Source organism: Lepus europaeus, chromosome 1 (assembly GCF_033115175.1).
Source record: "Lepus europaeus isolate LE1 chromosome 1, mLepTim1.pri, whole genome shotgun sequence".
NCBI lineage: Eukaryota > Metazoa > Chordata > Mammalia > Lagomorpha > Leporidae > Lepus > Lepus europaeus.
This window is the reverse complement of record NC_084827.1, coordinates 19,104,886-19,116,897: the sequence shown is the minus strand read 5'-3', so window position 1 is coordinate 19,116,897 and position 12,012 is coordinate 19,104,886.

Sequence of the window (12,012 nt, the reverse complement as noted above, 5' to 3'; positions counted from 1 at the left end):
CCACCACCAAATGGGCTGGGTGGAAGCCACTGTCCAGCGAGGGCACAGGAGGAGTTTGCAGGTGCAGCTGCCGCAGGCCCCAAGGGGCAGTGAGGAGGGCAGGTGTGGGAGGGCAGAGCGCCCCTCTGCCCAGTGCACCTTGCCTTGTGCATCAAGCCCCCCTTCCCCCCGTTTCCGTCTCTGACTGCTCCCTCGCTGAGTGACAAGGTCTGTTCACCACGGTGCCTGGGCAGAGCCGCTGCACCCGACAGAAATCCTATGTCCTTGTCTTCACGCGAAAAAGAATTCAGATGTGAGAGCTTCAGGAAGCCCAGTGGCCAAGCGTAATGACAGAGGCGCTGTGGTACAGTGGGTAAAGCCACTGCCTGTAGTGCCGGCATCCCATACGGGTGCCTGTTCGAGTCCCGGCTGCTCCACTTCCGATCCAGCTCTCTGCTGTGGCCTGGGAAAGCAGTGGAAGATGGCCCAAGTGCTTGGACCCCTGCACCCATGTGGGAGACCAGGAAGAAGCTCCTGGCCCAGCCATGGCTGTTGTGGCTGTCTGGGGAGCGGACCAGTGGATGGAAGACCTCTTTCTGCTTTTCCGTCTCTCTAACTCTGCCTTTCAAATAAAGGGTGCACCGGGCAGAGCAGGCGGGCACCTGCGGAAAGACCTGAGAATCAGACTGGAGTTGTCACGGAAATGGCTATGGGCCCTCGGTCCCCCCCCCCACTCCTCCCCCCATGTGTCTCTGGGACGTTGCTGGGTGTGGGGCTCCCCGGGTTTTCCCCTCAGAGCGTCATCAGCACAGTGTCACCGGGCCTGATAGTCCCCTAAGTGGCCCCGGGTCCCGGAGAGGGCTGGGACCTCCTACCAAGGTTCTAGAACGAGCCAGAGACATTGATATGCAAGTACCACCCACCAGCTCTCCAGAGGTCTCCCACTGCCTCCTCAGTGGCCGGGAGGTGACCCCAGCCCTTTCTGGGCTCCGTGGAGGGACAGGAACACCCACAGCTCCTGCACGGGGCTCCCGCCTCCCTCACTCTCCAGCCCCTATCTGGTACACGAGACTTGGGGCACCTGAATTTCTGCTGTTGAGTGAGCGGTCGTGGTCCCCCTCTGCCGCAGCAGAGGATGAACCCAGCCCATGGTGTTTGGGGCGGGGCCTTTGGGGGAGGGGATTAGGCTTAGATGAGGTCATGAGGGCGTGGCCTCTGCCTGCTGGGGCGCTCCCTCTGTTCCCCTTCCCTGCTCACACCCTGCGAAGGTGAAGGTTGGGTGCACACACGGCAGGGAGGTGGCCACCTGCAAGCCAAGACGAGAGCCCTCTACTTCCTGGCACCTTATACCTTGAGAATTGTGCGAGGTAAGTTCCTGCCGGGGAGCCGCTGTCTGTGCTACTTGGTCATGGCAGCCTGGGTAGTTATGCTGCTTAACCTGTAGATCCAGGTGCTCGCTCGCTCTTGCTCTCTCTCTGTAAATCTGAGTTACAGAGAGAGAGAGAGAGCTTCCATCTTCTGCTTCACTTCCCCGATGGCTACAATGGCTAGGGCCAGGCAGGAGGCAGGAGCTTCTTCCAGGTCTCCCACGAGGGTGCAGGGGCCAAGAACTTAGGCCATCTTCCACTGCTTTCTCAGGCCATCAGCAGGGAGCTGGATCCAGATACTCTTGGAATCTTTTTTTTTTTTTTAAAGATTTATTTTATTTATTTGAAAGACAGAGTTACAGAGAGAGGTAGATACAAAGAGAGAGGTCTTCCATCCACTGGTTCACTCCCCAGATGGCTGCAATGGCCAGAGCTGCACCGAACTGAAGCCAGGAGCCAGAAGTTTGTTTTGGGTCTCCCATGTGGATGCAGGGGCCCAAGGACTTGGGCTATCTTCTACTGCTTTCCCAGACCACAGATGAGAGCTGGATCAGAAGTGGAGCAGCCAGGACAAGAACCAGCACCCATATGGGATGCCGGCGCTTCACCAGGGCTTTAACCCACTGTGTCACAGTGCCGGCCCCTCTTAAGATCTTTTAAAAACTCTTAACATGGAGCCAGTGTTGTGGCTCAGTGGGTTAAGCTACCTCCTGCAACACCAGCATCCCATATGGGATCCAGCTCCCTGCTAGTGCACCTGGGAAAGCAGTGGAAGATGGCCCAAGTGCTTGGCCCCTTGCACCCATATGGGAGACCCAGGTGGAGTTCTAGGCTCCTGGTTTAGGCTTGGCCCAGCCCTGGCCATTGGGACCATCTGGGGAATCAATCAGTGAATAAAAGATCTCTCACACTCTCTCTCTTTCTCTCTCTCTCTCTCTCTGTCTCCCCCTCTCTCTCATTTTGAAACTTTTGAATAAAACAACATCTTTAAAAATTGCTTTAAATAAATGAAAAATACAAAATTTATCCAACAACATTGACTGAACACCTCACATCGATTAGACACCAGTAAGGTAATGACCATGACTCAGACTTTCATGCGTTATTTATTTTTGTAAAGATTTGTTTGTTTGTTTGTTTGTTTGAAAGGCAGCATTACAGATAGGAGAGAGACAGAGAGAGAGGTCTTCCACCCATTGGTTCACTCCCCAGTTGGCTGCAATGGCAAAGGCTGGGATCTCCCTTAGGGTCTCCCATGTGGGTGCAGGATCCCTAGCGCTTGGGCCATCTTCCGCTGCTTTCCCAGGCACGAGCTGGATCAGAAGTGGAGCAGCCAGGACTCGAATTGGTGCCCATATGGGATGCAGGCACCGCAGGCAGAAGCTTAACCGGCTACACCACAACACCAGCCCCTACTCCCATCCTTCGTTTGTTTGTAAACTTTTTAAAGATTCATTTATTTGTTTGAAAGGCTAAGTTACAGAGAGAGGGGGAGAGACAGAGAAAGAGAGAGATACTGGGCCAGGCCAAAGCTAGGAGCCAGGAACTCAACCCAGGTTGGTCGTGCAGGTAGCAGGCCAAGTACTTGAGCCATCAGCCCTCCTCCCCAGGTGTGTATTAGCAAGAAGCTGGACTTGGGGAAGGGGCCAGGATTGGAGCCCAGGTACCCAGATACGGGATGTGCGCTCCTAATCAGCAGCTGCATAGCTAAGCCCAGTGCCTGTCCCTGGCTCCTGCTCTTTTCCATATTTTTCCCAGTCTTTCTAGGTTATTTGCAAACAGTGAATTTACATATTATTGTAGTACGAAATAAAGTATATAACATATTTATATAGCACAAAATATAGTAATAAAAATTATGTTCTCTTTTTCACTTAACTTTTTTTCTAATATTTGTTTACTTGAAAGGCAGAGTTAGAGAGAGAAGGAGAGACAGAGAGAGCTCCTCCATCTGCTGGCTCACTCCCCAGATGGCTACAATGACCAGGCTGGGCCTGGCCAAAGCCAGGAGCATCATCCGGGTCTCCCACATGGGTGCAAGCACTTGGATTATCCTCCGATGCTTTTCCAGGTGCATGAGCAGGGAGCTGGATCAGAAGCGGAGCAGCCAGGACTCGAACCAGCGTCCGTATGGGATGCCGGCACTGCAGGCCAGGGCTTTAACCCACTGCACCACAGCACCGGCCCCACTATAAACATTCTTTAAAAAAACATTCCCGTGGTCTTGGATAAAGGGTATTTTCAGATGTTGAACTGCATGTTTGTGGAATTACAAGCGTTTTTACTTGGGGCTTCATGGTCTTCAGATGCTAATATTACATTCGTTGAGCCAAGGCACTGGTGGGCATGGCACAGGGGTCAGCACTCAGGGAAGGACCGGCCGAAAACAGGACCCCAGGGCAGGCTTTGGCTGAGGGGTTCACACACCAGCGGGGACGCCCGCATCCGAGTTCCACTCTCGATGCCCAGTTTCCTGCTAATGCAGATCCTGGGAGGCGGAACACGATGGCGTAGTAGCTGTGGGTCCCTGCCATCCATGTGGAAGACCTGGAGTGGGCTCCTGGCTCCTGGCTCCTGGCTCCTGGCTCCTGGCTCCTGGCTCCAGCCCGAGCCCGGCCAGCATTTCGGTGAAGCAGGTGGAAGTTCTCTGTCTGTCTCTCTGCCTCACAAGTACTTAACTAAAACTTTAAGCCCAAGCTTCGCTACAGTCAGCTGCCTTCAGGTTTCGGCCAACGCAGGAAATTCATCCAAAGGGCTGAGAATCTGGGAGGCCTTTGTCCAGCGGCGGTGTGCTTGGCTGAGAGTGAAGTCGCGGGTTGGAGGGCGAGATGCTTGTCATCAAATCTGGCCCCACTGGAGGGATGGATGGTGAGGCTGGTGGCTCTGTCTTCTAGCTATCCCAGTGAGAGGGCACTGCCTTGTGTCTAGCCCCGCCCCCAGCACGTGGTAAACGCCCAGCTCAGGTTAGTCCCCCCCAGCTGACTCATTAGAGACCTGTGACTGACACAGCCTGCCACTCGGGCCGCGGCGGCTTTGGCGTCTTCCTGCCCGCCAGTGTGTCCCCGCACACAAACTCTGTGACAACTCTGGAATTCTCGGTGGAAGCCTGAATCAAATCAGCTAGCAGGGAGGATGGTGCAGCCCTTGAACTTGCAGTCGTCGCACACCCGGCTCTGCGGGAAAGAAGGGACACACGCGCCTGGGGGAACAGCACCATGGGACGGCGCTGCACCCCCTCCCGGGGCCCGCAGGCTGGGGTGGGGGAGGAGAGCCAATCCCAGCTCAGGCAGTGAGCAGTGTTCCGTGGCACAGGAACAGACTTGTCCTCACAGGTGCAAGTGGCTCACGCATTTAAATCGACTCACTGAACAACTGAATCTCAAAAGAAACACGAAAGCCCCTGTTCTTTCACATAAATCGCAAAGCGCAAATCCAGTACCATGTCGGGGTCTCCGGCCCCCGCACTGTGGACCCCTCTGAGCTCTGCCAAGGCTGCCGGCGGGGGCGGGCTTGTTCTTCACGGAGACTGAGCCCCCACGGAACTCTTCTCTGTTTAAAACCACGCCCGTTCTCATGGTAACGGCCGGTCCAGCAGCACCAAAATATCTAAAAGGCACCGGGGCGGCTTGAAGATGTTACTACGACAACTGGAATTGAGAGCGCGCAGCTCGAGAGGCGTGTGGGAGGCCTTCCCTCCACTGCTCCAACACAGCCCGGGGCGGGTGGGCAACACGAGTCAGGGGTGCCCAGAGGGTGCTGGCCACAGAATCCTGGGAAATCACGGGGGTGAGATGCTACTCTCTCATCCGAAAATGGTGCAGTGACGTCTCTGTGCTGGGCGTAGGCGGGGCGCGGGAGTTTTAAAGGAGATGAGCTCCAGGAGCCAGTTCTGTGGCACAGCGGGTAAAGCTGCTGCCTGCAGTGCCCGCATCCCATGTGGGCGGTGGTTCGAGACCTGGCTGCTCCACTTCCGATCCAGCTCTCTGCTGTGGCCTGGGAAAGCAGTGGAAGATGGCCCAAGTGCTTGGACCCCTGCACCCGCGTGGGAAACTGGAGGAGGCTCCTGGCTCCCGGCTCCTGGCACCAAATAGGTGCAGCTCCGGCCATTGCGGCCAATTGGGGAGTGAACCAGTGGATGGAAGATCTCTCTCTCTCTCTCTCTGCCTCTCCTTCTCTCTCTGTGTAACTCTTTCAAATAAATAAATCTTAAAAAAAAAAAAAAGATGAAATCCAAATTTGTAGCTTTCGTGAAATCTGTAGATACAAGATGACCGGAAAAAACCAGCTTGTTTTAAAGAATGTCCACTAGTCAATCAATAGTCCATTCTCCATCGTCCATCTGCTGGTTCACTCCCCAAATGCCCACAACAGCCAGGGCTGGGCCAGACTGAAACCCAGAGCCGGCAATTCCATCCGGGTCTCCCATGCGGGTGGCAGGGGCCCACGTACTGGAGTCGCCTCCTAGCAGGAAGCCGAATAGGAAGCTGAGCAGCTGAGAGCCAAGTAGGCGCTCTGATACGGGACGCAGGCATCCCAAGCAGCAACGGAAGCCACTGCGCCCAATGTCCGCCCCCAAACAGCGTCTTCGTGCGCGTTTCCTGGGTGCCCTTACTTCAGGGTCGGAGCCCGGCAGGTGCTGGTGCACGCACCTCCACCGCGTGCTGCTCACCCAGGGGCGAGTGCCGAGTCCCGGGCTCCCCTCTTCACTTCCGGGGGTTGAGTGGTGGCTTCTGCCTATAGGAAGTGAGTCGGCCTTGACCCAGGGTCCCCCCGCTGCGTCCTGATATGTCCGCTCAGGCTGGCTGTTTCTCCTGCTGTCCACAGCGAACTGAGCAGGGCTTAGGCGCGGGCATCCGACGGTCGGCGGTGGAGCCAGGACCCTCCTCGCCCTCTCCGAGGGTTCTCGGAGGTGAGAGTCACAGAGCCAGAGCCTAAGTAGAGAAGCTTCTGGACTTGGGCACCCTTCATTCTCCAGCGATTTTCTCGCTGGAGGGGAGGGACTTGGCCAGGGTTACCCAGCAGCCACCGATGGAGCAGAGGGAGACAGCAGCCGACGAGCTGCTGAGGCGACCTGGAAGCAGCGTTGGCCTTGCAGGCCCCCTGGGCAGGGCTCCTGCGGGGGCGGGGCTCCTGCGGGGGCCGGTTTTTGTTTTCTGGGTTCTGTGACGCTTTGACATCTCGGCGCAGAGCGACACTGGTCCTCCCAGGGTTAGCTGACCCTAAAGCGAGCTGGCTGGGAGCACGCCTTTCACGTGCAAACTCTCCAACCCTGGCTCCTCCCTACCCATCTGCCTCCGGCGAGCAGGCTCCTGGGCTCTGCCCTCCGCCCCCTCAGCTTGCCGCCCTGCCTTGCCCGTGCCCTGCTGGGAGAGCTACAGGAAAGACGCCCTTGGCCGCCCCTCCCGGCCAACCTGCTCGCCCTCCCTGGCGCGCCCCCACGTGGCCCCTCAAGGCTGGTGCACCACCACCTCCTGTGAGTACCAACCATGTCTTCTGATCTCTTGGCTTCCCCATACCTGAATAAAACAAGATCCTGAGGTCATTTTAAAACAGCAAAGGGGAAGGCGTCCAGTGCGGAAGTGAAGCGCCACTCAGGACCCGACCTCCCGTGCCCGAATGCCTGGGTTCAAGTCCTGGTTCTGTTGCCGGTTCCAGCTTCCTGCCAGCAGGTGATCATGGCTCGTGTCCTTGGGGCTCTGCCACCCGCCTGGAGACTCGGTTCTGGGCTCCTGGCTTAGGCTTGGCCCAACACTGGCTGTTGTGGGCATTTGGGGAGTGAACCAGCAGATGGAGGCTCTCTCTCTCTCTGCCTTTCAAGTAAAATAGATAGATAATTTTTAAGTGATAATAACAAATAAAAAGGGGACAAAGAGGGAGGAGGAGGCAGTCTGAGCGTTAGCCCTCACCTGCCATAACCACCCACCATGGAGTGCCTGGGCGGCACTGCACAACCCTAGCAGGAGCCTGACCTTTGACCTTCGGGGTTGAGTGGGGATTGAATCATCGGCGCCTGAGTCCAGTCAGCCTGCGGCACCCTCAGCCCAAGCACGATGCCCCTAAAGTGCAGGATTCCACAAAGTCTGCAAAAACACCCCCCTGGGCGAGGTTGCCCAGGGCTTCCTCTGCCCTTGGGCTCAGCCAGAATGCCCCCATTTCCTCCTGTCCCTGGGCCTGTGGCCTCCACCATGAGGCTCCTGCAGTGCACACCTGGCCACACCCTTCCCGGGCCTGCAGAATCCGCTCAGGGTCAGGCCCATCGCTTTCTCCAGGCTCTCCAGTGCAGCCTCTCCCAACCCGGTGCTGCCGCTCCTGCTCCAGCCAAAGTCGTTTGTGTGGCCGCTCTGCAGGGAAAGCCCCGGTTCCGGGATGGGTCCTTGGGCCCCTGCACCTGCGTGGGAGATCTAGAAGAAGCTCCTGGCTCCTGGCTTCAGATTGGCATTGCTCCAGCTGACTTGGCCATTTGAGGAGTGAACCAGCAGATAGAAGCGCTCTCTCTCTCTCTCTGCTTCTGCCTCTCTGTAACTCTGCCTTTCAAATAAATAACTAGGTCTTTATAAACTAATTAATTGTATTGTAAAAGTCAGGGAGACAGAGACAGAGAAAGTGACACACAGAAAGATGGAGGTGTTCCATTTGCTGGATCACTCCCCAGACACCCACAGCAGGCAGGGCTGGGCCAGACTCAAGGCAGGACCCAAATTCAATGCAAGTCTCCCATGTGGGCGGCAGGGACCCATGTACTTGGGCCCCCATCTGCTGCCTCCCAAGTACACGTTAGCAGGAAGCTGGATCTGAAGCCGAGCAGCCAGGGCTGAAGCCAGGCAGTCTGCTAGGGGACCAGAGTTCCAGTCCCGGACTTCAGCCATAGTGAGCATTTCAGAGTGAACCAGTGGATGAAGTTCTCTCTTCGTGTATCTCTCTTTTTCTGATTTTAAATAAAAGTTAATAAATAGACCAGCGCCTGCAGGAAGACCCTGCAGGAGCCCTCGGCAGCCCACTCTAAAGTGCTGTGGTGCCTTCCTCTCCCACCCTGCACCTCCGCACAGCTCTGCCCAAGCTCCATGGTGGCCCTTGGGGCCCAGTCACTCTTAGAGCCACAGGGACCTCCTCCCCGTTTCCCTGACAGCGCCCAGTGCCCTGCAGGATGCACACACACGCACACACGTGCACACGCACACGCACCCGGGGGGACTGCTGCGCTCACCTGCACAAAGGCTCTCGCCCTCTTCGCCAGGACAATCTCCCTTCTCTTGCCCCTCTCTTTTCCTCTAATCAGAAAAGAAACCAGGAGAGGCCAGCATGGGGCGCCTGCATCCCATATGGGTGTGTGTTCAGGTCCCAACTGCCCCACTCCGATGTAGCTCTCTGCGAATGCACCTAGGATAGCAGTGGAAGATGGCCCAAGTGCTTGGGCCCCTGCCACCCACATGGGAAACCCAGAGGAAGCTCCTGGCTCCTGGCTTCGGATCGGCCCAGCTCCAGCTGTTGCGGCCATTTGGGGAGTGAACAGCAGATGGAGGACCTCTCTCTGTCTCTTCCTCTCTGTATAACTCTGACTTTCAAATAAATGGATATATCTTTAAAGAAGAAGAAGCAGAAGAATATGGGCCAGGAAGCACCCAGCATGGCACCGACAACCTGGAGCTGCACCCATGCCAGCCACAGCTGCTGGGGTGGCACCAATGGGCTGCCCCTTGGCAGAACTGCGAATTGGAAAAAGAATAAGGCTCATTTAGAAAGTAAGAGCACAGGGGGCCCGGCTCCTAAAACCCCGCCACCCAGAAGCAGCCCCCATTAACATTTTGATGGATTTCCGTCCTGGATTTTACACGCATTTTTCTGTAGCTGAGGTCACTGTATACACAATTTCATGCCCTAATTTTTTTTTACTTGTTACAATCTTTTCCCATATCATTAAAAATGGTTGAAAATGTTACTTTTTTCCATATTACTTTTTTTTTTTTTTTTAATACGAAAGCAACACACACTCATGGTAAGGAATAAAGTAACTCAGGAAAGACTAGCCCGCTCCCCTCACTCCTCTCTGCGCTTCAAGCCTCAGGGGAATCCACCGTGGACAGTTCTGTGTGTGTCCTGCAGCCGGTTCTCTGTGCCACGGAGATCCACTTTTCTAAAAATGGTCCCACAGCGAGCTTAGTTGTGTGTCACAGTATGTTGTGGGGTCGTTTCCTTATCAGTGCACAGGGACCCCCTGTGCTTTAAGAAAGATGCCAAGGGGCCAGCGCTGTGGCACAGCGGGTTAAAGCCCTGGCCTGCAGCACCAGCATCCCACATGGGCAACAGTTTGAGTCCCAGCTATTCCTCTTCCAATCCAGCTCTCTGCTATGGCCTGGGAAAGCAGTAGACGATGCCTGACTCCTTGGGCCCCTGCACCCGCATGGGAGACCTGGAAGAAGCTCCTGGTTCCTGGCTTTGGGTCAGCTCAGTTCTGGCCGTTTTGGCCATTTGGGGAGCAAACAGCAGATGGAAGACCTTTCTCTCTCTGTCTCCCTCTCTCTTTATAACTCTTTCTCTTTTTTAAAAATATTTATTTATTTATTTGAAAGCCAGAGTTACACAGAGAGAGAAGGAGAGGCAGAGAGAGAGAGAGAGAGGTCTTCCATCTGATGGTTCACTCCCCAGATGGCTGCAACGGCCGGAGCTGCGCCGATCCAAAGCCAGGAGCCAGGAGCTTCTTCCAGGTCTCCCACGTGGGTGCAGGGGCCCAAGGACCTGGGCCATCTTCTACTGCTTTCCCAGGCCACAGCAGAGAGCTGGATCAGAAGTAGAGCTGTCGGATTTTGAACTGGGATCCATATGGGATGTCGACACTGCAGGCGGGGGCTTTACACGCTATGCCACAGCGCCAGCTCCTAACTCTGTCTTTCAAATAAATAAATATTTTTAAAAAATTTATTACAAGAAAAGAAAGGGGCCAAATGCTCCAGCTGGGGATCCTCTCCTTCCCATCACTCGCGCCGCTCTCTTTGCGGACATGCGTGAACATCCCTCTGGGCCGCTGTCGGGATTAGTCAGCAGAGAGCTCCAGCGCCAGCTCGCGCTGTGGATACCGGGAAAGATCAGAGGTGTATTATGGGAATGGGCGCACGTGCTTATGGAAGCCAACAGATCTGCCCGTGCGCCCCTGCAGACAGAGCCCCTGGAAAGCCTGAGATGTACCGCAGGGCAGGACCAAAGGCCAGAGGAAGCAGGGAGAGGGGCCAAGGCCTGGAGTCCGCGGGTCCATCATCCGGGCACCGTGACATCCCGGCTGTCCCCGTTCCAGCAGACCGGGGTGGGGGGCTGCCCTTTCTCCACCTTTTGGTTCTGTCTGCGCCCTTGGTGGGTGGACTGGCGCCCACCTGCCCCGGTGAGGGCACATCCCCTTGGCTCGGTCCCTTGATTCAAATGCTAGGCTCTTTTAGAAACACCCTCACCGGGACAACCAGAACTACACTGTGAGTGGAATTCACACGCTGTCAGTGTGATGCACCTCGTGGGGCCCCAGTTGCGGAGTATGTCAGGGGCAGACAGTTTTTTCAGAATTCTTATTTCTTTGTTTTCATTTTATTTTGAGAAATGGAGACAGACAGGGATCTTCTATCTGCTGGTTCACTCTCCAAGTGCCCACAGCAACCAGGGCGTAACCAGGCCAAAGCCAGGAGCCAGGAACTGCATCCGGGTCTCCTATGTGGATGGTGTGGACCCAGCGCATGAACCATCATCTGCTGCCTTCCAGGGTGCACACTAGCAGGAAGTGGGGTGGTGACGGGCCAGAACAGGGACTCGAACCCAGGCCCTCTGATACTGGGTGCAGGCATCCCAAACAGCATCTTAACTACTATGCCAAATGCCTGCCCCTTGACGTGGTTTTTATAGCATCCATACCACCTACACACGTGTCCCATTGGCTCCAGGCATAATTATATAGATATATTTGGGCAAAGCTGGAGAAAAATTATGGTAAAATTACATCACAGAGCAGCCCAAGGCCACACAGAATTTGGAAAGCAATATTCCCGCGAACAGATCCCATATTGTTCCTTTTCATTTCCAGAAGGTGGCCCGCTCAGCAGGGACCTCGTGCCCACTCCCAGCCGCTCAGATCTCCCTGACGATGTCTCCTGGTTCTACCAGGCCCAGTTCCTGACCTCAGAAGAGCTGAAAATGTCAACGACTTTTGCATTCCACAAGTGGGCGGCACGCAGGTGGCTCCCCACGCTGCAGAGGCCGCTTATGGGGTGTCCGGGGCTCAGCCCAGGGGGCGTGTGGCTGGAAGCAGAGAGTCAGCCCTGGCATTCGGCTGGCGTGTGACAAGGGCTGGAATCCCGAGTGTAAGAAATCACCGTGTGTACAAGCACCCTGCTCGCGGGGCCTCCGTGTTCTGGGCGGACGTATGAGCGATGGGAAACGGGCGCCCCATAGCTGGGCAGCTGGGCGAGGGCTTGGGGAGGTTATGGGAGGAGAGGACTGAGAGCGCCCTGTGAAGTGGAAGCATCCGATAAGGAGCCAGGCCGGGGCTTTCCCTAAACTTAACCCCCACCCCCAAAAGCCAAGGGCCCCGCCACCTCTCCCTGTCCCATGCCTGCTCCAGGGCTCAGGAGATGCCCGAGACTTCGGGGGCGAGGGGCCCTCGGTGTGACATCCGAGAGCGTCCTGCACAGCG